The sequence below is a fragment of the Sceloporus undulatus genome, chromosome 8 (assembly GCF_019175285.1).
Source record: "Sceloporus undulatus isolate JIND9_A2432 ecotype Alabama chromosome 8, SceUnd_v1.1, whole genome shotgun sequence".
NCBI classification, from domain to species: domain Eukaryota; kingdom Metazoa; phylum Chordata; class Lepidosauria; order Squamata; family Phrynosomatidae; genus Sceloporus; species Sceloporus undulatus.
Genome location: NC_056529.1, coordinates 20,132,201 through 20,150,194, shown reverse-complemented (window position 1 = coordinate 20,150,194; position 17,994 = coordinate 20,132,201). Strand labels below are relative to the sequence as shown.

At 46.1% G+C, this 17,994-nt stretch overlaps 1 protein-coding gene across 5 annotated transcripts in view; it reads left to right on the top strand.

Annotated features, from left to right (window-relative positions):
* Positions 1-17,994, top strand: part of GSE1 (Gse1 coiled-coil protein) — a 347,503-nt gene that overhangs the window by 5,123 nt on the left and 324,386 nt on the right. The gene's annotated exons all lie outside the window — the stretch shown is intronic.

Here is a 17,994-nt window from a genome sequence, read left to right as displayed (position 1 = left end):
AGGTCTTGGAGAAAGCCTATCAAGATACTGATGTTTTCAAGAGAGCCCAAACAAACCTGTTCCTCTTAGGAGTTTATCACATTCGGGCTAATTTCGGCATTAAAGAGAGATTAAATTGCATTTAAAGCATCCCACAAACAAAGCGAAAATGGCGAGTAATTGTGCGAATGATTACCACATGCAGTTGCACATAAAGTGATATCGGAAATGCATTGTTGTTGGAATCCGGAAAGTAAAAAGATGCACGTTAATGCTTTTTTGTGACCACTTTAATGGCGGGTTTTGTGCGACGTCGTGTGAAATCATTTAGTGTAATTACGATATTTTTCCAGATAAACTCCCGATCTCCTTCATGTGATAAACTCCTAAGATAGGAATTCTGTTTTTGCCAGTGCATGGATAAAAGAGAACTCCCCTAAAGCTTTAGAGGAGGTGTCTCCAGCCAGATTGGCTTCTTTTCCTCCCTTTGGGAATGTGTCTTTGTAATGTGCAAGTCAGCTGTGTTAAGAGGAAGGGGAAGGGGTCTGGGATTGCCGTGCTTCTGTGAATTGGGAAGACTTGCAGAAAGGCGGTTTGCTTTTCATCTGAGCTTCCGTCCCCTGGGCGAAAGCGGACAGCTGCTGTTCATAAACTCACATTGGGCCCTTAGCAGAAGGACATTGCAAGACTGTAATAAAAAGTGGTCTAATCTTTGAGCAGGGCTTGACAGTGGAGTCAATACTGTTGCAGAGCTTAACTACAAACCCTTGGTCGAATTGCAGAATTGGCATGGACAGTGTTGACTTGGAAGGTGGGTTGCTAGGAACCTTGGTTTGAGATGTCCATTGCTCAGTTTTGGGGCGCTGCAAAATCTGGTTGGTTACCAGAGCTTTGTTGTATGGAGGATGCTGTGTTTCATTCGGTTGTTGTTTGCCTTGAAGTTGTTTCTGATTTATGGTGACCCTAAGGCAAACCTGTCATGGGGTTTTCTTGGCAAGATTTGTTCAGAGGAGGTTTGCCATTGCCTTCCCCTGAGGCTGAGAGAGTGTGACTTGCCCAAATTCCCCCATTGGGGTTCATAGCCAAGCTGGGAATCAAACCCTGGTCTCCAGAGTTGTAGCCCAACACTCAAGCCATGGCATGCTGGCTCTCATTACATTCAGTTCTGGTGGAAATCACTGGGGAATTGGTCTCCAAATCCTTATGTTTGTTCAGGAATAGTTTTGCCAGGAGCAAAATCCCCTTTTGGGAGGAGTGGGAAGAAGCGAGTCCGTTGGGGTTCAGAACAAATTGGGAAAACCGGGCAAGCCCACATTGAAATAGCCAGATAGTTCGTTGCTCATGGGCATCTTGATCAAGTTATCCCATGCAAAATTCAGTACCACCTGCTCTGCCTCCCCTTTGCCTTCACTACTTACTTCACAGTTGTCAGCTCCTGCTATTCCAGTGATGATAGAAGCAATATCTCACAGCATTTTCTTTGCTGTGTATCTCACAGATAAGGGTCCTTTCCGGTTCTCAATTTGGGTGAGGAACATGGGGTCCTTCTGATGTTAGGCTGCACTGTCTATCATCCCTCACAGTTTGCTCTTCCAGCTAATACTTATGGAAGTTGCAGTCCCACAAGATGTTGTTGGATTGCAACTTCCATGAGTCCTGGCTGGAAGAGCAAAAGCTGGAAGAGGCCCCTTCTCTTGACTTATGACCCCTTGGCTCGCTTTGCCCACCATCCTCAGGGATTTCTCTTGGTTTCTCCTTCATAGATTTGTTGTTGTTGTGTGCCTTCAAGTCATTTCCAACTTCTGGCGACCCCAAGGCAAACGTATTGTGGGGTTTTCTTGGAAAGATTTGTTCAGAGGAGATTTGCCATGGCCTTCTCCTGAGGCTTAGAGAGTGTGACTTACCTAAGGTCACCCAGGGGGTTTAATGTTCGCTCTGGGAATCGAACCCTGGTCTCCAGAGTCGTAGTCCAACACTCAAACCACTACGCCTTTTCTTTCACCTTGGCATTGCGTTCTCCGTCCCTCGGACTCCCTGCCATCTCTCAGTTGGTGCTGTGGCCTTTAGCTTGCTTCCGCAGAGCTTTGTGTGTTATGTTTGTGGCTTTATTCCCAACCAAACAGACAAGTATCTCTTCTCGCAGAAACCGGACTGTGAACTTTTGTTGCCTTGTTCCTAGAGCTGTTAGAACATTTGGGGGCCACTGTATAGAATCACAGAATCATAGAGTTGGATGAGATCCTAAGGGCCATTCAGTCCATCCCCATTCTGCCATGCAGGAACTCTCAATCAAAGCATCGCCGACAGATGGCCATCCAGTCTCTGTTGAAAGACTTCCAGGGAAGGAGACTCCACTGCACTCCGAGGAAGGAGTGTGTTCCACTGTCAAACAGCCCTTACTCTCAGGAAGTTCCTGCATCTTCGTTGAGGAAATAATGTAGTTTGACACCACTTTAACTGCCATGGCTCCCCCTTATAGAAATTTGGGATGTGCAGACACCTGATCTCTCTGACAGATCAGGCTGAATACATCCCAGAGCTACAAATCCCAGGATTCTGTAGGATAGAGTCATAGCAATCAAACTGCATTAATTCTGCAGTGTGAATATACCCAGTTTGAAGTTGAAGGCTTTCATAGCCGGCATCCATAGTTTTTTGTTGTTGTTGTTTTTTGGGGCTATGTGACCATGTTCTAGAAGAATTTATTCCTGATGTTTGAGCATCTGTGGCTGGCATCTTCAGAGAAGATTTGTTCTGTCTAGCAGTGGCACCAGAATTTGCTTGGCGATTGCTCCTGTTTATAGTTGACAAGCTTCCAGCATTTGGAGCTATGTCTACCTTGTTTTGCTGAAAGAGACATGATCTCCTCAGACCTGCCTTGATGCCAAGACAGAGGAGCAAATGTGACTGGCATGCGAGACAAGAGTTCTCTGGACGTGGTGCCTTTTGCAAGTCAAGCAGACCGTGGGCGCTATGTGTCCGAGCAAAGAAGCCAAAGGTGAGGCTGCAGGAAAGATCTGGGTGCATCTGAACTATATACAGACATACATCAGTTTTGCACTTTAATCCAACATTGGACCCAGATGCTTTGGGAATCTATATTTTTGTTAGGAATAGTAGGAATTTCTCCAGGGGAATTCTCAGCACCTCACCAAACTCCAGGTCTCTGAGCGCTTGTAGGGAAACCTGGGTCTAATCTGCACTGCAGGAATAATGCAGTTTGATACCACTGTAACTGCCATGGTTCAATGCCACCTGTGAGCCCCCTTGGTTCTTTTTTTTTTCAGGAGAAAAGTGGCATATAAATGAAAATGAATAAACAAGCTTGTTTGTTGTGGGCCCAGAATTCTCTGACTCAGAAGGCTAAATATTTCACAGAACTACAAATCCCAGGGTGGAGCCATGGCAGTGCATTCACTTTGTAGGGCAGATTAGATCAACAACAGTTTGAGGAGGTACCAACACTTTTTGGCTTTGTTGTTCTGCTAAGAGTTGATATTTGGACTTGTAAAAAGTTTTTGGCCACTGACTTGTTTGCAAGGCTGTTGATCAATCTCACTGCTCTTTTTTTCCGAGAGGTCTCTCTTATCTCTTGGCAGCTGGGAAGTTTCTGCTCCTTTTTCCTCCTGAGACCCAATTTTGTTGCTACTTTTAGATGGGGGGGGGGATTACTTCTTTTCTTTTCTTTTCTTTTCTTTTTTTTTTTTTTTTGCCATGCGGTTTAGTGGAATCTGGGAGTTGCAATCCAGAAAAAAAGAAAACACTCAGTAACTGTTCCAGCCTCTGGCTGCCTTTCTCCAACAGGGTTGTCCTTTCTTGTCTTGACTAACGTCATGAGTTCATGGAGGGCTGGCTGGAGATATATGTGGGGGCTTTTTTCTCCCTGTTAAGAGAGAGAACAGGTGCTGTCGGAGTGTTTCACTCACACATGAAGTATCTGCAGAGCTGGTCTGTCATTGGGTGAATGTCAGCAGGAGACGCTCACATCTGTTTCCCTGTAGCATTTGTTGTGAAGCAGGAGGCGGTGGCGGTGAAGGAAGAGAGAGTTGTGCGTGTCACTTTTAAGCCTTGCTGTGGCCCTCTGCCACCCAAGGGCTCCTTTGGGTGGCTTTCTGTCATTGGAGTTTTCCAACAACCGACATCCAGACAACCTCTTTTGGCTCAGAGCTGGTGGTGGATTGAAACTGGGGGGAAGGCACGGGTGGTTGTGTCACACAACAAGGCTGCAATTTCTTTCCATCCTCTCCTCCTCTCTCTGGCCGGGTGTTTGTGCTGCTGAACAGCAGTTCCTGCTTGTTTTGGCAGCCGGGGAAGCATCTGCTTTGAGCACGGCACATGGAAAAACTTCCAGCTTTGCGCTCTGGTCTGACTCCCAGTGCTGAACTTGGAGAGCCTTGGAGTCTCTTTCACGCAAGGAGGCGAGGGAAAGGCGAAGGGTGCCGCTGGGCTTGGTGGGAAGCCTCCTAGGAGTGCCAAGCTAAGAATGGAAGGGAGATCTGGTGCCAGAGCATCTCGTACACGGTGTTCATACACAAATGTGCGACATTGGCTAGTGTCTTCTCCATAGGGTCTGGCTTCCTTCTAGTTGTTCGTGCCGTTGAGACAGTTTGCAAGCGGAACACAGCGGAACCTTTCTGTGTTTTGCTGAATGGCATTGACAGCAATAATCATTCAGACATTGGTTTTTTTTTTAGCAACACAATTGCTAGTAATCTCACTCACACATTCCAGGTTTGTTATTCAAAATGTGGAAACATGAGTTCAGTTGCTCACACGTGACTGCACTTGAATAAACATGAAGTCGATGATGCAAATGTATTTGAAACGCATTCAAGGCATGCCATTACATCCCAGGCCTATTCGCATTGGTTATTCACATTGCTGATGCTGCAAATCTTTTAAAGAAACTCAAGGGGGGGGGACACCTGGTATCAATTATTGTGGATTAAGTGGTTTTTTTGGCAGTCCCCCTAAAAAAAAACTTAAATCAGGTGCATTCGGGATGCATGTGAACAACGGAGATTCAACCTGGATGCATCCTGGATTATCTTCACCATCTGACTAACCACTAGGTCTTGCCTTGTTTTTCCTGGGTGCTTTTTGGTGCTGGGAGTGACTATATTCCATGAGACTCAGGGCCTGGACTGACGGGTGCTTTGAGCCGGCCTGGGTCCAAACTAGAGGTGCACGGGCGCTGAGCATTTATATGCTCAGCAATCCTACCGTGCACCCTGGCCGCCATCATTGTGCACATCCGTCCTTATGGGGTGCACAGTGATGACGACTGCATGGCACAGCACCCAAACAGCACCGCACTGTGCAGGCATCATCTTCATGCACGAGTAATTGAGCGAATGATTACCACACGCAATTGCACAAATAAAGTGAGATCGGAAATGCATTGTCACTGAAATCCCAAAAGTAAAAAGATGCGTGTTAATGCTTCTTTGTGACCACTTTAATGATGGGTTTTTGTGCGACGTGTGAAATCATTTTGTGTAATTACGTGGGTTTTCCTGGATATTCATGGGATAAACTCCCAATCTCCTTCGTGTGATAAATGGCCAAGATTCTATGACTCCAGCTTTCTCCTTTCGGTTTTCTGTTCCTCTCTTCCTATGATGTTGGCGTTAGTGACCTATGGCAGATCAGGTCACAGCTGTCAGCATTTGGAACCTGGAGTGTGCCATCTTCCTTATATTCCAGGACAGCTAACCTGCAGGTTGGGATAGTTGCAAAATTGGCAGCGTGTCTGCAGTAGAGCCAGTGTGTCTTGTTCCTTTCCATGTGGAATGCCTAAGGACAAGACGTTTGAGTCTCCATGAACATCCCATGGCAGGGACCTTGTACGGCATTTAAAGGCATCTGTGATTGATGGTGGTTTGCAGGCTTGGACGGCTGTGGGAGGAAGCATACCGATGTGGAACAGCTGGGGAAGGCAGCCATGAAGGTCACATAAAAGTATGGGGAGGGGGGGAGAGAAAGAACCAGAAGAGCATCTGGGGATAAGAGAAGGTGGGCTTGCTGGATCTAGGCCAGGGCTCTGGAGTGGGGAGTTGGAGCCATGGAGTCAGACACCATTTTGGCTGGAAAAGGAGTTGGTAGAAATGCAAGGACTCCAAAATGAAAACTTTTCCTACTAAATCCCTGGCTTGTTGGATGCTTCATAGGAATTTAAGCTCGTTTTTCTTCTTCAGAAATTTTAATCAAATAAATATATTTTATGTTCCTTCAGTCTATACAGCCTGATGATCCACACATTTGTGATGAAATGCCTTGTGTAAATGCCCGCGTGGTGTAGTGGTTTGAGCTTTGGACTACAGCTCTGGAGATCAGGGTTCGAGTCCCCACTTGGCCATGGGAACCCATTGGTGACCTTGGGTGAGTCACACACTCTCAGCCCCAGAGAATTCAATGATAGCATTTCCTTAGGGTCACCATAAGTCTGAAACAGCTTGAAAGCACACAAGAACGACAAACCATTTCTCTGCAATGAATTCGTTACTATTGAGTATCCCTTATCCCGAATTCTGAAATACTCCAAAATCCAAAGATATCCTCATGGGTGGCTGAGATAGTGACGCCTTTACTTTCGGATGGTTTAGTGTTCAGGAATTTTGTTTCCTGCAGAAAATGCGCAAAATTTAAATATTTTATGTAGAATTACCTTTGGACTATGTGCATAAGGTGTATGTAAAACATAGATCTATTTCATGTTTAGACTTGGGTACCATTCCCAGGATATCCCATTATGTACTATATTCCAACATCTGAAAAACTCCACAATCCAAACCACTTCTGGTCCCAAGCTTTTTGGATAAGGCAGACTCAGCCTGTACTAATGAATCTACATTTGCCGCTTATGAAGGACTCAGGAGCTGGAATTGAAGGTTTGGTGTACAGACTCTGCAGCCCTGGTTTGGTTTTGGGGTTGCTTTACTGTTCTGTAGATACTGCCTAGAGAAGCAGATGCCAAGTAAGCTTGGCAGGGCTGAACTGCTTTTTGATGGATGGGTCCCGATGGATGAGTCTGGGAGCTTTGGACCTCTTTGGGTGTGCTATGCCACCTTGGAGTTGGCACCTAATGAAAAGGCTTTGAGTGCCAGGGTGAGCTGACATTAAAGGCTTGGCTTACCTGAAAAGTATGCAGAGGAAAGCATGTGGTGTCGAAGGGCATCCAGCGTAATGGGATTTTGAGCTGAGTCAGAGGTTTTGTGTGTGTGCAGGGAGGGCCTTCGTAAAATCTCTAGATGGAATTGCGTCCCATATTGGCCACTACAATACTGTATATACTCAAGTATAAGTCTAGATGTTGTAGTCATAAAATTGACCCCAAAAGCGTGAGTCGATTTATCCACAGATCAAATGAAGTACTATACTTTTAACTCTTTTTAAAAAAGGAACCATCCCCTGGTGAAAGGTAGGAGCATCTCTCATCCATCCAGCCTTCAGTGGGAGCACAAACAGTGATGCCCGCTGGAGTTTTTCAGGTTCATTGGCATTATTTTCCTCTGCTTCATTCTTTAGCTCCTTTGTTACATGCCCCTAAGTTTTATCAGAAAATTAAAACCAGTTAAAAATGTAAATCATTCAAAAAGAAAATAACAAATAGACACAGTGCAGCACATTATGCAAGGCTGGTGGGTTCCTCTGTCTAAGCAATGAGTCCCCAAAGGCTTGCTTAAACAAGAAGGCTTCCACCTGCCTGCAGAAAGATAGCAAGGAAATATTTTAACATTGGCTTTTTCTCATTCTTTCTTTAATGTATTTAGTTTGTTCCATTATTAAACCGCAAGGAGGTTAGAAACCATCGGCATTCTACTGCAAATCGTAAAACAAAATATAGTGCAGTGAAGGGGAGGAGGACTAGAAATCGAAACTGTGGGATATTATCACCACCACCATCATCATCATCTGTATCCCGCTTTCCTCTCAAAATTGGGACTCAAAGCGGCTCACAATTTAAAAGATAAAAGAACAACACAATTACAAACACAAAAAAAGTACCTACAATGCATTATGTAAAAAAATGCATCTGAGGAAGTAGGCTCAAGTCTACAAAAGCTCATGCTACCAACTTCTTTCTTTCATTTAGGGGCTAAATGGACTGCCTTGAAGTGCCATCGTGGGGGTGCGGCATTGGACGATGCACAGCCTGATGCTGCCCCCATGTCAGCGTTATGGTGACTGCATGGTGAGTGGCGTCACAGTGCTCCTTTGACACGGCATTCAGATGACGCATGCCAAAAGGAGCACTGCAAAGTGCTGCGGTGGCGGCAAGGGCAGCTTTTTGCTGGCTCTAAAAGAAGTGGCATTTTGCCATTTCTTTTAGAGCTGGCAAAGTGCTGGATCATGCCCATGGCATGCGGTTGCCACAGCCCTGATCCGGTGCAAAAAGGGACATTAGGATGCTGCTCTATCAGGGCGGTCTTCTTCGCTTCTTAGTCTCAAAGGTGCGCTGTTAGATCCCTTTGCAGTATGTCCAACTGTATTCTTTGTGCACGATGCAGGAGATGAGTACTTTATATTGATTTTTAAACGATCCTAAGAGTGGAGGGAAATCCCTTTCCAGCTTGGATCTGTTTGTGGGAAATGAAAGTAATTAAGGGTTGAGGGAAGGAAAAGCCAAGGGAGACCCAACTCCATGTGTGTGTCTAGATCTCTGCTTGCTGGCAGCCAGGCTAATTGCTGTGTTTCACAGCCCAGTAAAGCCCATCTGCTCTCTTCTCTGGCATCCTACACACACCCATCAAGCGCAGCCTTGCAAAATTTGATCTCCGGAAGCTGAGCAGACCAAGGAGAAACCCCCATCCATCGCTGGACCTCTCGCTGTGATGGATTCTGATGACAAAAACCACCTTCTCCATTTCTGGCTTTTCTGTGAAACTTCTGGCAGAAATCTTGCTGGTTCTATCACATCTCTCACCATCATAACTTTACCCTAGCCCACCTCACAGGGTTGCTGTGAAGGGTGGGACTGGGCAAGCCTGATTGGTTGCAGTCAATTACAGCTAAGGGAACAACAGTGAGACTTGTCTCAGACAGAAGATAGGCGAAAGCTTGCAGAGAGACAGGAGTTCACAATGGGGCTAATTTCAGCATTAAAGAGAGATTAAAGTGCATTTAAAGCATCTCGCAAATAAAGCGAAAATGGCGAGTAATTGCACAAATGGTTGTCACATGCAATTGCGCAAATAAAGTGATATTGGAAATGCATTGTCACTGAAAGTAAAAACATATGTGTTAATGCTTCTTTGTGACCACTTTAATGGCAGGTTTTGTGCAATGCCATGTGTAATCATTTTGTGTACTTACGTGATTTTTCTGGGATAGTCACAGGATAAACCCCTGAACCTAGAAGCAACGCATGCTGAAATTAAACAAAGTCCCTTAGTTATTTGTAAGAATTCAAATGTGGCATCTCATCCACAGGGTTGCCATGAGTTAAGATAGACTTGCGGGTGGTTAACAACAACAATAACAACAACTCTGTTCCAGAAATGGGGCCTGTGCCACTTCTCCCAGCTTTGTTATTACTGCTCCGGTGACTGCAGGCTGCAAAATGCAAAACCAAAGGGAGAGAGAAAGCAAAAACCACCCGTGATCATAAGTCTACTTCTGGTTTCCTAAATCTTTGAGGGTGGAGGGGCAGAACAAGGTGCAGGAGATCCCTGTGCAATTTTAAAGTAAAACTGCAGCAATTTCATTTGGAAACTTAGGGTCCGAACAGACAGGGCAAAATAAAGCTGCTTTGGGTCACTTTGGAGGTATGCTGTTTAAATGCTGCATGCATCCTAAGAGGCTAAAGCCATGGACTGGAGCGCAACTTTGGTGCAGCTTCTGGTCTCTTGAGATGCGTGTGTCATTTAAACAGCATACCTCCAAAGTGACCCGAAGCAGCTTTATTTTGCCCTGTCTGTTTGGGCCCTTATTTTCTGGTGGGGGGATCGGAAAGGCTGGTAGTGGTGGAGGCTATGAGTTGAAGGGATCACTTCCCAAAAATCCCATACAGTCCCTGGTTTCCCAGCCTTTTCCTAACCAGCTGTTCAGTGGTTAGGAGGAGGTTGCCCTTCTGTGGATTCTTAAGAGCTTGGGACACAAGACAGCTGATGTTGGAGCAAGGAGACAGATTCCCCATTCATGCGGAGCTGAACGGAGAGATTGACCTTCCCCAGTGATGTCATTGTCAAGTTGAGCCACGCTCAGCAGCCGCTCCAGCCTGGGACAGGGCCTCTTTGTCAGCCGGACACTTTTGGCTCCGGGAAAAAACAGCCTTCTGCATTCACTGGGCTGGGGTTTCCTTCTCCAGCCGCTGGAAATGGGAGATGTTCCAAAGGCAGAGCCTGCAGGGGCAGAGTAGACTTGGATCGAATCGAGCTCTACTCTTGCAGCGACGTCTTGCTGGTCGTGATGGGCAGACTTCCTACTGTCTAGGGGATTCTGGGCATTGCAGTATGAAGAAGCAGGGGATGCTAAAGCAAAAAAAACAAAACCCAACAACAAAAACAAAGCAGAACAAAAAAACAGGCTTGTCTTGGGTAGATCTGCAGTTTCTGTACAGGTTGAGTCTTCCTTATCCGGAATTCCAAAATCCGAAATACAGTTTTCCTTCCACATCCACTGGTGTTTGGGGTAAAGGAGCCCTGTGAATGTGGAAAAACCAGATATGAAAGAGCATTATTCTTTTTACCTAAGAGATTCTCTAGGAATCTCCAGGTCCTCCAGTGCAACTCCGTGGTCAACATCTGCCAGATGTTGATCATAGAATCATGCTGGAGGACCTACAAATGTCTAGAGAAGTGTTTTCTCTAGGATCTCTTAGGTTCTCCAGCACGACTTTATGGTCAACTTCTGGCAGAGTTGCGCTGGAGGACCTAGAGATTTCTAGAGAGAACATATTAAAACTGCAATTAATCACAATCGAATCTCTCCATGCCATTTTAACTCTGTTGCCATTCACATTTGTCACCGTATCGATTTAAAATGGAGGCATCTCCATTTTTGGGAACAATGCAGTGTGATCTGAATTGATTTGGTAGCATGGTCAGACTACCAAAGATGCAGATCATTGTGGCTCTTTCAAAAAGAACCGCTAAGGGGTCTGGTGCCAAATGCACCGGTTTAAGTGGGCTTTTGGGTCACCCCAGCTGCAAACTGCACCGAATGCAGCTGGGGCGTGTGTGAACTTCATGGAAATAAACCAGTTCCGGTGTGAATGGGGCATTTGGAAGGCATTTACCACGTGCCATTGTATGACTAGAAGACACACAACAACGGTTGTGTATCTTGCAAGGCAGCTCAAATCCCCCACCCTTTGCCTTGGATGGCACATATTTGGAGCCTTCTGATTCTGCCCTTGTGACCCTTTGTTTCCCTTCGCACTTTCTGGCACTTGCATTGGGTTTACCATCGTGCCCAGCTGGAGAAATCACAAGTTAGCTGGCCATCCTTTCATTGCCTGTGTTAAGGGAGGGAAAGAAGTGTTGTGGAGCAGGGACATTCTGATCCAACTTGGAGATACACACTCCAGACATCCTGGCTGCGGTGTCAGAGGAGGGAGGTGGTGGTGCTGCTGCTGCTGCTGGTGGTGCTGGGTTATTTTATTTTATTTTTCACTTCCAGAACATCTGCAAAGGAACAAAGAGGCCTGGTTTTCCTCCAGCTTTTTCATCTGCTTGTCAGCCTCTCCCTCCTGAGGTGGTGGAGGCATGTTTCCTCTTGGGTGTGTAGATTGGAATGGTGCGCTAGTGTATGTGTGTGTGTGTGAGAGAGAGAGAACTGGCGCGCATGAGAATCCTTGCACAAAAACTCCCATCCTCCATCCTTGGCTAGTTATTTTTACACTGGGCTTGGCTCCGTTTCCAAAGTTTAGATTTCAGAACTCCAGCCTGCCTTGTTCTTTCGACATCTATTCTTCTATGGTGGAAGGCAAGCGATTCATGAATTGGTTCATTTCCCCCTTTTGCATCATGGGGGAGACCCAGGGGCTTCACCCTACACACCACACACTCCGGCATCCCTCTTTATTTTTGGAAAACTCAGGGCCCAGAAAGGTAACAGCTGAGCTTCTGACTTGGATGCGAACTAGTCAGAATGTTGCAAAAGGGCATCCTTACTCCCTGATCTCTTTGTTGCCCTTTCCAAGGAAGCGTTACAGTTTTTGTTAATTGCTTTTGTTGATTTTTTATAAGCAGCTGTGCAAACAAGATTTGAGCTGAGCATCTCTGCTCTAGAATAAGCCATGCAAAGTTTAAAGGTATTTTTGTTGCTATCGTGGGACTTTGAGCTGCTTCTGACTTATGGCGACCCTAAGGCAAACCTAGGTTTTCTTGGTAATATTTGTTCAGAGGAGGTTTGGGCACTGGGGCAAGTTATACTCTCTCAGCTTCAGAGGATTGCAGTGGCAAACCCCCTCGTTGTCAAGAAAACCCCATGATAGCTTCACTTTAGGGTCGCCATAAGTCAGAAATGACTTGAAGATACACAGCAACCATAAAAGTAAACCTATCATGGGGTTTTCTTGGCATGATTTGTTCAGAGGAGGTTTTACTTCCACATAACAGCCTTGTAGTTTCAGGAGTTTGCATTGCCCAGGACACCGCTTAGGCAGCTCCCAGAAGCCCCCCAACCACCATGTTTACTGCCCATGCTGGCTGGGGGATTCTGGGCTGTGCAGTCCAAAGAGTACTTGTGGTGGGTAGCCTGGTGGAGGATAGCTTGGTTTTAACCAGGGAAACAGCCTCTGCAAATGCAAAACCTTTCATGATGAAAATCCAAAAGAACATGGAGAAGCAGTTGTGAGATGCGAAGGGTCAGCCTCACTCCTCCATCCCCTTAGGCAGCATGCAACATCAGCTGATTGCAACATTAAGGAGAGATTAAAGCACATTGAAAGCATCCCACAAATGAAGAGGGAATGGCGAGTAACTGCACGAATGATTATCGCACGCAATTGCACAAATAAAGTGAGGTCGGAAATGCGTTGCCGCTAAAGTCCCGAAGGGAAGAAAGATGTGCATTAATGCTTCTTTGTGACCACTTTAATGGCGTCGTATGAAATCATTATGCGTAATTACGCGATAAAGTCCCGATCTCCTTCGTGTGATAAACTCCACAGAGACCATATGAGTGAGACCCACATCTCTGGCTGGTGCCTGCCATTCATAAACACATCTGGCTTCTTCATTGATAACTTTGCTGCTGCAGTGGCTGCCGCTGCCTGGCCTGGGGGCTCTGTGCATCATCTGCGTCTCCATCTCCTGGCTGCTCAGCCCACCCTCCCTTGCTAACTCCCCCTCTCTAAGGCCCCCTTCCTCACCTCCCCATATATCCCCCCCATGCATTTATGACCAGCAAAGTGCTAATTCCCAGCCTGCCCAAGGGCTGGCTGGGGAGATGCTGTTTACAGGAGCCGGGTGGCTCTTGGCTCCAGCTATCCCACTGCAGCCACACTGTGAGATGTTTATTCTCGAGTGCTGCTGGCCCAGGCTCTCATAAGTGTGGAGCCAGGGCTTTTTGGTGCCTGGGACTGACTGGCGGCACGACCCAGGCCTTCGTCTGCTCCGGGGAAATTAAAATGAAAAGCCAGAGAGGAGTGAGGCTTGTCCAGAGGCCCCTTCTTCCACCCGCCTCTCCGGCAGTCTCTCCCTGCTTTTTTTCCTTCCAAGAACACTCTCCCTTGCCAAAGGCACATCTTTCATCATCTTTTCCTCTTGCATTCTTTGCTGCCTTGTTATGAGTCTCTAGGCATGCACTTTGGTTTTCTCTTGTTTGCTTTTTAAAAAATTAAAAGCACACGGTCCTGGGATGAGTTGCTGCTGCCGCAGCCTTCGCTTATCTTTCCTTCCTCCTGGTTAGTTTGTTGATGGCATCTTTTACACCTTCTCTTAACTTTTATTATCCCCCTTGAGTCCCGGATTGGGGGGAAAGTGAGATATATTGTTATCTTGTTTCTCCATCCACTTCCTTTTCATGAAGCAGTAAGTAGTAAAATCAGATGTGCGGATTAAATTGATACAAGATGGTGACTTTTAATTCATTAGCTAACCAGTTAACATACAAATTAATTGGGTACGGGTTGAGTCTCCGTATCCGGAATACTGAAAAGGAGTGGGATATAATAATAATAATAATAATAATAATAATAATAATAATAATAATAATAATAATAATAATAATATGAAAGCCAACATGTAGTCTTTAATGGACAGTTTTTCCCCAAGGCTTCCAGTAACCTCTCCCTCTGCAGTTGATGCTTGTTTTCTGGTGTGTTTTCTGGCATTGGATACCTCAATTTGAAAGAATCATTGGACTGATGCAGAAGCACAACCAACCCTACACCCTGGGTCTATCCAGCAAGGCTATAGTTGTGTGTGTGTGTGTGTGTGTGTGTGTGTGTTGTTTATGTGCTTTCTCTTACATCTGCCTGCAAAATACAGAGGCAGCACATTCCTGGGTCAACTTTTTCCACATGGGAATCCCTGATGCTATTTTTGCTGGATGATGCCTTCTCTGGTGCAGCCTCAGTGTGCAGAAAAAGCATCTTGTTGCTGCTGCATGTCTGTATGGAATTGTTTATTCCTTTGGGGGACCTTGGTGGCAGATTTGTATGCATCCTGGGACAAGAGTCATCCCCGCTCCCCTGGCATTTCATATAAATTTCCTTTGGAGTTTCTCACACGAAGGATGTGATATTTATCCTGTGAATATTCAGGAAAAAACATGTAATTACATGGAAGGATTTCACATGATGTCGCACAAAATTCGCTATTAAAGTGGTCACAAAGAAGCATTAATGTGCATCTTTTTGCTTTCAGGATTTCAGTGGCAATGCATTTCTGATCTCACTTTATGTGCGCAATTGCATGTGATAATCATTTGCGCAGTTACTCGCCATTTCTGCTTCATTTGCAGGATGCTTTAAATGCGCTTTAATCTCTCTTTAATGCCGAAATTAGCTCCAGTGTGCTAAACTCCTTTGTGTATTTGTTTTGTGGGTTCCAGGGCAGATGAACCTTGTGGTTGTCTCTAGTAGCTGTCAGATGTCCTTAGCGAAGAGATGGTAGGGGACAGTGATGATGGGTTGTTGCTAGATATCTGGCGTGCGCCCAGTGCTTCTTTCCTTGAGTTTGTGATTGCATAAGAATATAGTTTGTGTTGTGGCTTCTTCTTTGGGTCTGGTTTTCCAGGTGAGGTCTAGGTTTACTTTGGCAAGAGGAAAGGGTTCACAACTTCATTCTAGAATCCTTGCTTTCCATGCAGAAGGTCCCAAGCCTAGTCGCCACATCCCCATTTGGAAAAACACCCTTGTCTGCCTGAGATCCTGGAGAGACAATGCTATAATCTGCACTGCAGAATTAATGTGGGATAGCACCAGGTAGTTCTTTCCCTTTTTTATTTGCTAATGTTAAAAGAATTGGGAGTTGGAACATCTGGGTCCAATCTCTGAGTTTTACAGTGGTTCCTAACCTTTGGTCTTCCATTTGTTTTGGACCTCAGCTCCTAGAAGTCCCAGCCAAGTTGGCCAACAGCCAGGAATGATGGGAGTTGAAGTCCAAAACATCTGGAGGACCAAAGGTTGGAAACCACGGGGCGTAGATCCCAGTTCGTTTTCTGGTCATCCCTGACGGATCAGTCGCTGGACATGCCAGACAGGCGCCTCCCTGTGTCCTATTTACAAAGCCTGGTTGTGTCCTTGTGCGCTCCTTGAGGACTGACACCTGTCTTGTTGCATGGAAAGGTCAGGCATGTGGTCTGCAGCAGAGAGGGAACCCTCCCTCCTCATGCGCACTTTGGCCAGGGAACACCTCCTGTTTCCTCTGTGACTTTCCCCCTATTGAAATACTGGGGATGGTGGCTGGTTGCAAAAATAGCAATGGGTTTGAGTTAGAAGTTTGGACCTGGATGGTGGTGTTGTTGGTGGCAGGGAGGTCCGGTTTCTTCTTTTTCGCCCCTGGTGGAATGAGGGCAGCCACATGCTGTTGGGAGTGTTTGGCTGGTAGAGGCAAGCGGAGGCTCCAGGCAGGCGAGCAGGCGTCCGCACAGATGGAAATTTGATCACCCACGGCTCAACAGATTGTTTGACTTATTTTAAAATCAAGCAGATGGCTGCAACAGGAGTTTGTTTAAGTTCAGCTCTGAGCTGGGCCAGTGGCCAGTGTTCCCGGGGCAGGCATGCCAAGAAAATTTCAATGACTCGGGTCATCAACAAACCACCTTTTCCCCCTTCCTCGGCTGAACTGTGGAGATGCACAACACACACACACACTCTCACTCTCTCTCTCTCTCTCTCTCTCTCTCTCTCTCTCTCTCAAAAATTCATACCCTCCTTCCCTCCCTCACCTCCGTTTCCTGGCCTTTAAAATGCATTTGAAACCCCTTCTTCCTTCCTTTCTTCCGCTGTTCGTCTGTCTAAAAATTTTAAAAAGTCAAATCGTTTAGCTTCTGTTTCCTTTGGAGCCTCAGCTTTCTCACTCCTGGGAGCCAGCTTTTGGGGACCAGAAAGAACTCTGATGGTTTGCTTTCTGAGGCTGATCCAGGACCATTTTACAGATGAGAGCACTGAGGCCCAGTGAGACTGAAGAGCGATTAGGGAATTGAGCCTTCAGAATTGATCAGAATGGAGACTGCAGTTTTCTGGTCATCCCCGATGGAAATCAGAAGACTAGGTTTGGGAAGGGCAGCTATGAAAGAAATAGCTGTTGTTGTTGTTGTATGCCTCCAAGTTGTTTCTAAGTTATGGCGACCCAAAGGCAATGCTATCATGGGGTTTTCTGTGCCAGATTTGTTCAGAGGAGGTTTGCCCTTGCCTTCCCCTGAGGCTGAGAGAGTGTGACATGCCCAAAGTCACTCAGTGGGTTTCATGGCCGAGCTGGGAATCGAACCCTGGCCTCCAGAGTCGGAATCCAACACTCAAATCACTATACCATGCTGGCTTCCCAAAAGGACTAAACAGGATCCTAAAGTGCAAAGATATACAACGGAGCCCTAAAGGTAGAATCATCCAAACTGTTATATTCCCCATCACCATGTACAATGTGATGGATGTGAGAACTGGACAGTGAAGAAAGTGGATAGGAAGAAAATCAACTCATTGGAGATGTGGTGCTGGAGAAGAGTGCTGAGGATACCATGGATGGCCAAGAAGACAGATAAATAGGCCCTTGAACAGATCAAGCCTGGAAACTCCCTGGAAGCCAAGATGACTATACTGAAGTTGTCATACTTTGGCCATGTCATGAGAAGTCACAACTCTTTAGAAAAAGCAATAATGCCTGGAAAGGTCAAAGGTAGAAGAAAGAGAGGAAAACTTTGTGCCAGATGGATAGACTCAGTCAGGAAAGTTATGCAGGATCTGAACAGAGCAGTGGAAGAAAGGGGGTCTTGGAGATGTTTCCTCCACAGGGTCACCATGAAGAGGACAACTCAAAGGCAGTAGACAACAGCAAAGCCTTCAGAAGCATGACCACATTTAAGTTTCGTGGCACTTGTCTGGAGTCTGTATTACTTGGGTCTCTTCCTGTAGCTTTGCCAATCCCCCCTCCCCAAATTGGTCTCTGTTGGACAGAAGTGTCAGGTTGTCTAATTTGTGATGTTTCCAGCCACAAATTGCCACTGAGATGTCTTCCTCCCTCTCATAGTCGGTCTTCTTCTTCCTCCTGCAGATGAAAGTGGGACAGTAAGACAAAGCCCCCTGTCAGCAGGCTTCTCGGAGGTCATTGGTTCAGGCGCCTCCCTCGCAGCTGGTGACACATTTCCCCTTCTTCCCCAGCAGGAATCGGCCCCTGAGGTCTTCAACACAGGGGCCAGTGGGTGTGTGTTATGTGTGTGTGTGTTCTCCTGCATACTAGAAAACCACATAGATGGTCTTTAAGTTTGGATGGCCAAAGCAGATTTGTACGTTTGGAACGCTATAGGTTTTGTCGGGCATCTCCCAGCCACACACCTCACCCTTCTCCGTGCCAACTGCCAAAAAAAGGAAGGGAAAATGTATATGTATTGCACTTATTTATTTGC